At 47.6% G+C, this 12,465-nt stretch overlaps 1 pseudogene; it reads right to left on the reverse strand.

The window, feature by feature from the left end:
* The window catches only part of LOC142259300 (uncharacterized), a 96,409-nt pseudogene extending 85,373 nt beyond the window's left edge, over positions 1-11,036 (reverse strand).
* Between the last annotated feature and the right edge of the window lie 1,429 nt (positions 11,037-12,465).

Below are 12,465 nucleotides of genomic sequence, written 5' to 3' on the forward strand. Positions count from 1 at the left end.
AGAACTGGGTAATTTTCAGGCACACAAGGGCCATTCTTTATTTTTCTGCTCGGCGGAACACTTCCTATGTACCTAAACACAGTTATAGACAAGAAGGGGGACATTAGCTATTGGAGTACTTTCACGAAGATCACTCACCCATAGCAAGAAAGACGGATACCGGAGCTAGAGACAGAGACGAGGTGATTGTCTGGCCGATTCTAGAGGGTTGAGAACCGAGATATTCATGATCCTCTTTCCTCTTGCGACCTGTAGTAATCCCTCTGGAGTGACTATCTGCACTGCTGCTTTTTCGCTTGGATGGAGCTTGGGATGGTTCCCGAGTAGTATCCCGGGATGGGGGTGATTGCGGGCTGTCCATAGCTGGAGAGGGTCGGAGCAAGCACCACTCTGTCAGGTTTCAACTTCATTTTTAAGATGGAGGACCCCACAGCCCCCTCCAGCGTCTCTTCCTCCGGATCAGATACCCCGGAAGTGCTCACAAGCACTTACAAGTTACAGCTGCGGTGACCAACCAGCGTGCAGGCGCGCAGCCAGGCACATCCGGGTCACCCTCCCCGCGCGTGCACGGCCGTGCGCAACCTGGAAGTGTCAGTACAGACACACGTGCGACGCAGTAGGGAGAGCACCTTGCCCGACCACGCTATCTCAGGAAGTCACCGGGTAGCCATGAGGGAAGCAGCACTTACCCTCCCGCAGACGTGGTTCCCCTGGCGGCCTCACCCGGACCAGAGACAACCAACGCAGGAACACTAGGAGGGCGAAGTCCACCACGGGAGCTCCACCGACCGTGCCTTCAGACCCAGAGCTCCGCCATTCCCGCAGACACCGCACGGACACTACTGGAGCCCAGGTACCTATAGGTTCCGATCCATCAGGACAGGAAACTAACTGATGAGGGAGAGGGACCGCCCTTTTTTATCTGTAGGTTTCCCGTCCTGAAGGGGCGGACCCCTCTCTCAAGTGGGTGCTGTCGTGGCGATAGGAAAATAAAAATATAACAATGTGAAATGTTCGATGCACATGGAATATTGCTTTATTTGATTTTTAGAAAACAGACATCTATTAGTAACTGCATGTATAATTCTAATGTAACTTCTAACGTGCTTTCCGTTCGTTTACTTTTACTGTCACGTTTGTGTTTTCTTGTTCAATTTGTCAAATTTATATTTTCTCCACATGTGAATTTTTTTTCCAATATATATTTTATTTCAATTTTTCACAAAACAATCGATACATATCACAATCGAAGTAACACTACGATAATATTAACAACCACCACAAAGCAAAATAAGGAAAAAGGAAAAGAAAAAAAAGATGAAAAAAAAGAAAGGGGGAAGGGGAAGACACCAATTCGGTCTATTTTATAGGTAGGAGTCAATAATACAAATACCGGTACATCAAAATCCCGTGGGACAAATAGCATGTAATGAAAATTCCCCAATTTTTCGGAATTCGTTTTCTTCTCTCTACATTATGGCCAAGTGTAAACTCATAATGAAAATGAGGATTAATTTTCCTGACAAGCTCCTCAACCGAGGGAACTGAAGGGAGTTTCCACTTTATAGCCTGACATCGTCTGGCCGAGGTAAGTAGATCAGCAATAACAGGTTTCACATTTTAGGGGAAGTTATCAAGTCCTACATCCAGGATTGTCAGTGGATCATCCATAATTACACGAACACCAGTTACAGATGAAATTAGATCAAACACCTGCTCCCAAAATACCATAACTTTAGGACAGGACCACCATACATGCCCCAGCGTGCTTTTCTGAAGACAGGCTGTCCAACAGAATGGGGAGTAATCAGGGATCATCAGAGCCATTTTGCGTGAAAACAGATACCACCTTGTATGAATTTATATAATTTGTTCTAGGTGATTTATACAAGCGGAGGTGATATAAGTCTATTCCGAGGCGCCCACCATTGTTGAGGGAAGAATGTTTTCAGCTCTTGCTCCCATTTTATCACGTATGACAACTTCAGATCTTCCAATGGGGAGCTTAAAAAACTATATAACATTGAGACCCCTTTAATATTATATTCCTCTTTTGAAAAAGTCTATGTAGATCGAGAGGAGGTGAATTGTACCCAATATCAGGTCCTGTACTAAGATGTCTCACTTGGAGGTATTGATAAATACAGCTTCAATGTAATCAAAATTTCTCAACCATCTCCGAAAAGGACGTTAACTGAGACTCTCTATAAATAGCTGCAAATTTAGAAATGCCGCTCTCTTCCCAATTAGCAAGGCTTAAATAAGGGATACGGGTTTCTAAGAATGTAATAGAAATATCCAATAAAAAAAAAAAGAGTGATTCCCTTCACCCCACCTTTTCCACCAATACCAAGGAGAGGAGATAGTGGGGAAGTAAAAAATTGCATTAGATGTTTAATTACCTCTACTTCAAAAGGCTTCAAGTAACCCATGTGAATTGTTCTTAGAGGTCAACAAATTATAATTTTCAAGTAAAACAGTTCTGACCTTCTAGGTATGATAATGACTTCTACACTTTTAAGATTTGTGATGTTTAAAAAGAATCCATTTGTGTGCAAAATATTTCCCTCATTCTACCCATGTCAAGGGTTTCTCCCCTGTGTGAATTCTTTTGTGTCTTGCAAGACTTGATGTTTGTGTAAAACGTCTCCCACACTCTGAACATGAAAAAGGCTTCTCCCCTGTGTGAGTTCTCTGATGTCTAACAAAAGCTGATTGATCTGCAAAACATTTCCCACATTCTGAACATGAAAAAGGCTTCTCCCCTGTGTGAGTTCTCTGATGTTTAACAAGACCTGATTGATTTGCAAAACATTTCCCACATTCTGAACATGAAAAAGGCTTCTCCCCTTTATGAATTGTCTGGTGTGTAAGAAAATTTGATTTTCGGTTAAAATATCTCCCACATTCTGAACATGAAAAAAGCTTCTCCCCTGTGTGAGTTCTCTGATGTCTAACAAGACCTGATTGATTTGCAAAACATTTCCTACATTCTGAACATGAAAAAGGCTTCTCCCCTGTGTGAGTTTTCTGATGTCTAACAAGATCTGATTGATATGCAAAATATTTCCCACATTCTGAACATGGAAAAGGCTTCTCCCCTGTGTGAATTGTCTGGTGTGTAAGAAGTTTTGATTTTAGGTTAAAATATCTCCCACATTCTGAACATGAAAAAGGCTTCTCCCCTGTGTGAATTCTTTGGTGACTTGCAAGGCTTGATGTTTGGGTAAAACTTCTCCCACATTCTGAACATGAAAAAGGCTTCTCCCCTGTGTGAGTTCTCTGATGTTTAACAAAACATGATTGATCTGCAAAACATTTCCTGCATTCTGAACATGAAAAAGGCTTCTCCCCTGTGTGAGTTCTCTGATGTGTAACAAGAGTTGTTTTATGTGCAAAACATTTCCCACATTCTGAACATAAATATGGTTTCTCCCCTGTGTGAGTTCTCTGATGTGTAACAAAATGTGATTTATTGCCAAAACATTTCCCACATTCTAAACATGCAAATGGCTTTTCCCCTGTGTGAGTTATCTGGTAACTAACAGATTCTGAAGAAATTCTTTTCTCCTCTGTGTCATTTTTGTTATTAATTTTTTGATATTCTGAAGTTGAAAATGGCTTATTTGCTGTAAGAGCACTTTTATTTTTAATGCTGCTTTTGTGACATTTATATTTCTTAATAGTCTGTGATGAATCAGAAGGTAGGACTTGTTTAATAAAATCAGATAATAAATCTTTGCTGTAAAGGGAAGATGATATATCTGGAATAGAGTCATTCACTTCAGTTATATCTTGTATGATATCAAGGTCATCTGATTTAAAAATTGAAGATGTCAGTTGTGCCTCTAATCTCCTGGTACAAATATCTGTCAAGAATAAAAGTTATCTTCAATAATATATACAAATTTAAAGATATATTTTATAAAATAGGTTGTAACGCTGTTACCAGCATCCCCGCACTGTCCTGCACCTTTTCCCAGGGTAGGTCTCCTAGGACTGCGCTTAGCTCACGCTCATATATTCTTAAAGGGCCAGCGTGCACCTAACCCGGAAGTTCCTCCCAACCTATGGTTAAGAGGCAATAGGTATTTAAGGCATCCTCCCCCTATGGGACGTGCTTGGGCAATGTGGTCTATCCTTAGAGATGCGTTGATAGTTGTCAGTTACCGTGCTGCTTGCTGAGTCGTATGCTGTGTGTGTTAACACGTGTTTGTTTCCTAGCATCCACTCTAGATGCTGCATCTATCTATACCAGCTGTGTCTGCCATACCTCCTGCATCTATCTATACCAGCTCTGCCTACTATATCTGCTGCACCTGCTTACACCAGCCATCCCGTCTGCACCCGACCACATCTGTGACTGTCAGTATCCAATCGTAGAACCCTGCGGTCAGCCAACACAGTACAAAGACTCTTTGGCATAGCATCTGGTGGCTACCTCTCAGCACAGGCCTATTCTCAGCATTAGAGGCTGAACATGTGAACTTATAATGAACATGGTAAATAAAAAACAATCGTGTAATTGCACTTTTTTTTTGCAATTTCACTGCACTTTGAATTTTTTCCCCATTTTTCAGTACACTATCTGATAAAATGAATAGTGTAGTTCAAAAGCACAACTCATCAGGCAAAAAAAAAATCCCTGATATGTCTATGTTGACGGAAAAATAAAAAAGCTATGCTTCTTGGAAGTTAACCCCTTCAGCCCCCAGCCTGTTTTCACCTTAAAGACCCGGCCATTTTTTGCAATTTTGACCAGTGTCACTTTGACAGGTTATAACTCTGGAACACTTCAACGGATCCTGGCGATTCTGAGATTGTTTTTTCGTGACATATTGTACTTCATGTCAGTGGTAAATTTAGGCCGATATGTTTTGCGTTTATTTGTGAAAATTTCGTAAATTTGGCGAAAATTTTGAAAATTTTGCAATTTTCAAAATTTGAAATTTTATGCCCATAAATCTGAGAGATATGTCACACAAAAAAAGTTACTAAATAACATTTCCCACATGTCTACTTTACACCAGCGCAATTTTTGAAAAAAAAAAAATTTCCGTTAGGAAGTTAGAAGGGTTCAAAGTTCATCACCAATTTCTCATTTTTCCAACAAAATTTACAAAAAAAAATTGTTTAGGTACCACATCACATTTGGAGTGATTTGAGAAACCTAGGCGACAGAAAATACCCAAAAGTGACCCAATTCTAAAATCTGCACCCCTCACTCTGCTCAAAACCACATCCAAGAAGTTTATTAACCCTTTAGGAGCTTCACAGCAACCAAAGCAATGTAGACGAAAAAATGAAAATTTTACTTTTTTAACACAAAAATGTTACTTTAGCCATAAAAATTAGTATTTTCACAAGGGTATCAGGAAAAATGCATCATAAAATGTATCGTGCATTTTCTCCTGAGTACGCAGATACCCCATATGTGGTGGTAATCAAATGTTTGGGCACACGGTAGGACTCGGAAGGCAAGGAGCGCCATTTGAATTTTTGAGTGCAAAATTAGCTGCACTCATTAGCGGACACCATGTCGGGTTTGAAGACTCCCTGAGGTGCCTAAACAATGGAGCTCCCCCACAAATGACCCCATTTTGGAAACTAGAGCCCTCAAATATTTTTTCTAGATGTTTGATGTGCACTTTGAACCCCTGGGGGCTTCACAGAAGTTTATAACGTTGAGCCGTGAAAAGAAAAAAAAATTTTCTTAACAAAAAACTGTTGCTTCAACCAGGTAGCTTTTTTTATCACAAGGGTATCAGGAAAAAATGCACCATAAAATGTATTGTGCATTTTCTCCTGAGTACGCAGATACCCCATATGTGGTGGAAATCAAATGTTTGGGCGCACGGCAGGACTCGGAAGGCAAGGAGCGCTATTTCACAGCAAAATTGGTTGGAATTATTAGCGGACGCCATGTTTCATTTGGAGACCCCCCTGAAGTGCCTAAACAATGGAGCTCCCCCACAATTGACCCCATTTTGGAAACTAGACCCCTCATGGAATTTATCTAGCTGTTTAGTGAGCACTTTGAACCCCTGGAGGCTTCACAAACGTTTGTAACGTTCAGCCGTGAAAATATTTTATTCTTTTTTTTACCACAAAATTGTTTTTTCAAACAGGTAGCTTTTTTTTCCACAAGGGTATCAGGAAAAAATGCACCATAAAATGTATTGTGCAATTTCTCCTGAGTACACAGGTACCTCATATGTGGTGGAAATCAATTGTTTGGGCGTACGGCGGGGCTCAGAAGAGAAGGAGCGCCATTTCACAGTAAAATTGATTGGAATTATTAGCAGACGCCATGTTTCATTTGGAGACCCCCTGAGGTGCCTAAACAATGGAGCTCCCCCACATGTGATCCCATTTTGGAAACTAGACCCCCCCCATACAAAAAAAATTAGTTTGGCGAAATAAAAAATACAGACATCAGTAAAAAAAAAAAAAAAAAAAAAAGAGCGCCTGCCACTAAGACCAGTGCCAAACGTGAGAGCAATGCACGAGTCTCGCATCGCATCATCCACTGCAGTCTGGAAGCGAGCAACTGCGCTGGATAATGCGATGCGAGAGGGCGGGGTGGCAGATGAGAAAGGGCGCAGCGGATGGAAGATGGGAAAGGGCACAGCGGGTGGAGGAGCGGCAGAGGATGGGAAAGGGCGCAGCGGAGGGATGATGGGAAATGGCGCAGTGGATGGATGGGAAATGGCGCAGCGGATGGATGGGAAATGGCGCAGCGGATGGATGGCAAATGGCGCAGCGGATGGATGGCAAATGGCGCAGCGGATGGAGGAGCGGCAGAGGATGGGGGGGGGGAAGGCGAGATGGGGATACCTACCTTACAGGATGGATCTAGGCAGCAGGATCACAGCAGACAGAAGAGGCAGCAGATGAAGGAGGCAACAGATCGAGGAGGGTGAGAGGGGGCAGTAGATGGAAAATGGGAGAGAGCAGGCAGCAGATCGGGGAGGGGGGCAGAGTCTGATGGGAGAGAGAGATGGCACATGGAGGAGGGGGGGCCCCGGGGGGAGGGTGGCTTGCAGCACATGTGGGGGGAGGGTGGCTTGCAGCACATGTGGGGGGAGGGTGGCTTGCTTGCAGCACATGTGGGGGGAGGGTGGCTTGCTTGCAGCACATGTGGGGGGAGGGTGGCTGGCTTGCAGCACATGTGGGGGGAGGGTGGCTGGCTTGCAGCACATGTGGGGGGAGGGTGGCTGGCTTGCAGCACATGTGGGGGGAGGGTGGCTTGCAGCACATGTGGGGGGAGGGTGGCTGGCATGTGCTGCAAGCCACCCTCCCCCCACATGTGCTGCAAGCCAGCCACCCTCCCCCCACATGTGCTGCAAGCCAGCCACCCTCCCCCCACATGTGCTGCAAGCCAGCCACCCTCCCCCCACATGTGCTGCAAGCCACCCTCCCCCCACGTGGGAGGAGGGTGGCTTGCAGCACATGGAGGAATAGGTGGTGTGGCGATGGAGAAGAAGGGGCAGCCGATGAAGGAGGCGGCGGCGGCCGCCGATCGGGAACAGTGGGGGCCGATTCGGGGGCAGCAGCGGCTGAAAAAGGTGGGTGCGGGGACAGTGGCGAGCATGGCGGCGGGGACAGCGGTGGATCGGGAGCGGCGGCGGGGACAGCGGTGGAGCGGGAGCATGGCGGCGGGGACAGCGGTGCATCGGGAGCATGGCGGCGGGGACAGCGGTGCATCGGAAGCATGGCGGCGGGGACAGCGGTGCATCGGAAGCATGGCGGCGGGGACAGCGGTGGATCGGGAGCGGCGGCGGGGACAGCGGTGAAGCGGGAGCATGGCGGCGGGGACAGCGGTGCATCGGGAGCATGGCGGCGGGGACAGCGGTGGATCGGGAGCGGCGGCGGGGACAGCGGTGAAGCGGGAGCATGGCGGCGGGGACAGCGGTGCATCGGGAGCATGGCGGCGGGGACAGCGGTGGATCGGGAGCGGCGGCGGGGACAGCGGTGCATCGGGAGCATGGCGGCGGGGACAGCGGTGCATCGGGAGCATGGCGGCGGGGACAGCGGTGCATCGGAAGCATGGCGGCGGGGACAGCGGTGCATCGGAAGCATGGCGGCGGGGACAGCGGTGCATCGGAAGCATGGCGGCGGGGACAGCGGTGGATCGTGAGCGGCGGCGGGGACAGCGGTGAAGCGGGAGCATGGCGGCGGGGACAGCGGTGCATCGGAAGCATGGCGGCGGGGACAGCGGTGCATCGGAAGCATGGTGGCGGGGACAGCGGTGAAGCGGCAGCAGCGGCGGGGCAATCTGAGACAGCGGCAGCAGCGGCGGGGCGATCGGAGACAGCGGCGGGGACAGCGGTGAAGCGGGAGCAGCGGCGGGGCGATCGGAGACAGCGGCGGTGAAGCGGGAGCAGCGGCGGGGCGATCGGAGACAGCGGCAGCAGCGGCGGGGCGATCGGAGACAGCGGCGGGGACAGCGGTGAAGCGGGAGCAGCGGCGGGGCGATCGGAGACAGCGGCGGTGAAGCGGGAGCAGCGGCGGGGCGATCGGAGACAGCGGCGGTGAAGCGGGAGCAGCGGCGGGGACAGCGGTGAAGCGGGAGCAGCGGCGGGGAGATCGGGGACAGGGGTGGGCGGCGGGGACAACAACTTACCGCTCTCCTCGGCTTCCAGGGACGGTCACAGACCGCAGATCCACATTGATTGGAGAGAGCGGTCACAAGACCGGTCTCTCCAATCAGAGCTGGGGGCGGGTGAAGCATCGATCACCCAGCTCCAGCCAATGGCCAGTGCTACAGCAGCACTGATCAGGGCTGGATTTCAATGTTCCAGCCATTTTCAATGGCTGGAACATTACAGTGGCTGTAATTGGCTGAGCGGCGTTTGTCAGCCAAGCACAGCCTCTGTAGGTTCGGGGAGGAGGCACCACCCCTCCTGAGGTCAGGCAGAGGTCCCCTCCTTCCCGAATCTACCGTTTAAGTAAACAAATTTCACTCCCCGGGGCTCCGGGACCGCGATTTCGCCATGACGTACTGAGTACGTCATGGGTCGTTTAGCACCATGTCCCCATGACGTACTCAGTACGTCCAAGGTCGTTAAGGGCTTAAAGGGTGAAAAACTAAAATTCCCCAGGGGTGAAGGTGTTAAATTTTAGAAAACCTGTGTGTGGGCTGCCCGGTCTCTATGTACCCACTGTGGGGTAATTCTAACCTCCCTCATATGTTACAGTTACCCTGTGCCCAACTCTGGATATAAACGCCCCTATCAGCGCATTCATCAGAAGGGAGAGAAGGAAGATCTATCAATAAGAGGCCGAGATTCTAGGAAGATGGAGTCATTGCTCTCAGTGGTAGAAACAATAGGAATCTTGTAGTTATGATACTTATTAATGGAGAACAAAAATAAAATAAATGATGTTACAAAGCAAGCTTTCCAGACTACTGAGGTCTCTTCATCAACTACAAGATTATTATTTTGTTTCTCCCACTGAGAGCAATCAATCTTTATTCACCTGGAGAACACGGCACCAAACTAAGAATCTAGGATGTCACCAGCATCATTACCCTCCGCTTTCTCTTAGGGGTCCACCATACTGATTAGATTCTTCTTCCCATGATTTTCTAAGTTGTCTGCCCTTTCTACGTACGCTGTCATTTTGCTTTACAGATTAGAGATCTGGGCAGCTAAGGGTCAATGTTTTCTAATTTCAGGTGATAGGATGGATCCTACCTGTAAGATCTGGCTGATACAGATCTCACTACAACAGAAGAACGTCCAATGCCCAAAATAATGGGGACAGTTTTGGGTGGAGGAGCATGTGGTGGTCTAGCAGAAGAATGGTGGTCATTTGATATGGCCAGACTACAACCCTGATAAAGCAGCCACAGCCGGTGACTGAGAAGAATCTGTGACTTCTCTGCATTTAGTGGTCACTACTCACCTGGGCGGTTATCTGCAGGAATCTCCTCTTTGCTCAGCTCATCACCCCTCACATATGTCTCTGTAGTATTAATATGGGGCAGATCTTCCCCCTGAAACAAATATTGTAAAAGTCAAAGACAGAGAAGTCCCATCTATGATCAGCTCTAATCCTGCCATCTCCACCGCTCTCATTACACAAGTATAAACCATATAATACTGGAGGATAAAACAAGACTGAGCACAAGACCTTCACAGCCGTCTACACATCATAGGGAGATTTCATGGCTCCTTCTCTCCATCTACCTGATGATCCTGAGGAACATCGGGGTCTTCTTGTTTACAGTCCTGTGGGAGAAGAGGACGGGGACATCTCTCTGGTGTTGTCCTCTTACTGGATAGAACTGGAGGAGACACATACAGGGACTGAATTCATTCCTTACATACAGATAATTATAGGCCGTGTGTATTTTGTTCTGTCTATTACCTGGTGATGTGAGGGGCTGGGGATCCTCCATCATGACGTCCTTGTACAGATCTGTGTGTCCTTCTAAATACTCCCACTCCTCCATGGAGAAATAGACGGTGACGTCCTGACACCTTATAGGAACCTGACACATACAATGATACCGTCACCCCCGATCCCTTCATAGCATTACTGTATAATGTCCCAGCATTCCCAGCAGTGTCACCTCTCCAGTCAGCAGCTCAATCATCTTGTAGGTGAGTTCTAGGATCTTCTGGTCATTGATGTCCTCATGTATCGGGGGGTGAGGTGGAGGCCCCGTGACTGGGCTCAGGGGTCTTCCCCATCCCTCAGACACAGGGGCCTGACAGCGCTCACTAGAGGTCTTCTTCACTACTGTGTAATCCTGGTTATGGAGAGACACAGTAATAAATCTCACTCCAGACATTTCCAGAGTCCTCACCTCTCCAGTTCTGTCCATCTGTTATTCCCATAGATAAGAATGATGTAATGTGACGTCATCAGAATCTCTCACCTCTCCAGTAAGCCGGAAGAGGATCTCTAGGGTGAGGTGTAATATCCTCTCCGCCATCTTGTCCCTGTCCATATCCATCCTTCACGGGGCAATCAGGAAAATTCTCTTATATAGAAGATCTCCACTGAGAGGATCCGATATTATAAGGCCCTGAATGGGAAAGAGATGAGCCGATATGTAAAATTAATGGAGATAAGTGATATAAATGAATAAATATTATTATTATTATTATTATTATTATTATTATAATAAGGGAAGTGAGATATCATTTGGGTAGGGAAAAAAATTCAACATGAAATGTGATATGTAAGTAGTAAAACCGACCGATAAAAGTAGTACATAACCATATTTTTCGGACTATAAGACACACCGGACCATAAGACGCACGCTGGTTTTAGAGGAGGAAAATAGGAAAATAAAAGTTCAAGCAAAAAATGTGGTCATGACACACTTATGGGGCGAGGATCTGCTGCTGACACTGTTATGGGGTAATGTCCTGCTCATATACTCCCCATGCTGCTCATAAACTCCCCATGCTGCTCATATACTCCCCATGCTGCTCATATACTCCCCATGCTGCTCATATACTCCCCATGCTGCTCATATACTCCCATCCTGCTCATATACTCCCCAAGCTGCACATATACTCCCCATGCTGCTCATATACTCCCCATGCTGCTCATATACTCCCCATGCTGCTCATATACTCCCCATGCTGCTCATATACCCCCCAGCCTGCTCATATACTCCCCAGCCTGCTTGTCATGGTTCGCCTCCCTGTCCACATGGCTAGGGGGCGGAGCCTTCTCTCGAGCCTCACTTCCAGACCCTGGATGCCTTAAAAGCTGGCATTTTCAGTGAATCAGTGCCGGCTATAAGCTTAGCACTGCTTTGCCTGTGATTGCTGGTCCTGTGAGTAATATCCTGATCTGTCTGTTCCTGTGCCCCCGTGCCCTTGTCTGTGTTCTGTCCCCTGGTCATCCCTCCTGTCCTCTGTCCCCTCTCCTATTTCCCCACTCGGTTGCTTCCTACGGTACTGACCTTGGCCTGACTTTGACTCCGCTTTTCCTCGTCCCTCCGGTCCTGCTTCTGCCCGTACGGTGTTTGACCCAGCATGTGTGACTATTCCTTGCATGCTCTGCAGCTCTGCTTCTCAGCTGTGTTTTGAGGTAATGCATGAGAACGCTGTGAATTCACTTCCTGGTTCTCATTGCTCTGTGTAGTGTATTATGCTACAGAGCTCTGGCTCCCCCTGGTGGCAGCATTACAGTATAGCCGGCCTCTATAGGCTTTATCTCTCATAGGGAAAAAAAAAAATGACATTTATTTCTTGGTAGTGGGATCCAACTTTACAGCATAAAAAACTGTAATGGATCCACTCAGTACCTTGTGCGAGAAAGTAGCCAACCTTACGCAGCTGGTGCAGGATTTGGCTGCAGAGCATTGCACCCTGGTAGCTTCACACAATATGCTGCAGAGTGAGGTCTCCGCTTCTGCGAGGGCCACCTCAGTGGCAGCTACCTCACAAACCGTAGGACAGCATAGTCCCACTGATGTCCAACTGACCTCCCCCG

The sequence above is a fragment of the Anomaloglossus baeobatrachus genome, assembly GCF_048569485.1.
Source record: "Anomaloglossus baeobatrachus isolate aAnoBae1 chromosome 5 unlocalized genomic scaffold, aAnoBae1.hap1 SUPER_5_unloc_6, whole genome shotgun sequence".
Classification (NCBI taxonomy): Eukaryota; Metazoa; Chordata; class Amphibia; order Anura; family Aromobatidae; genus Anomaloglossus; species Anomaloglossus baeobatrachus.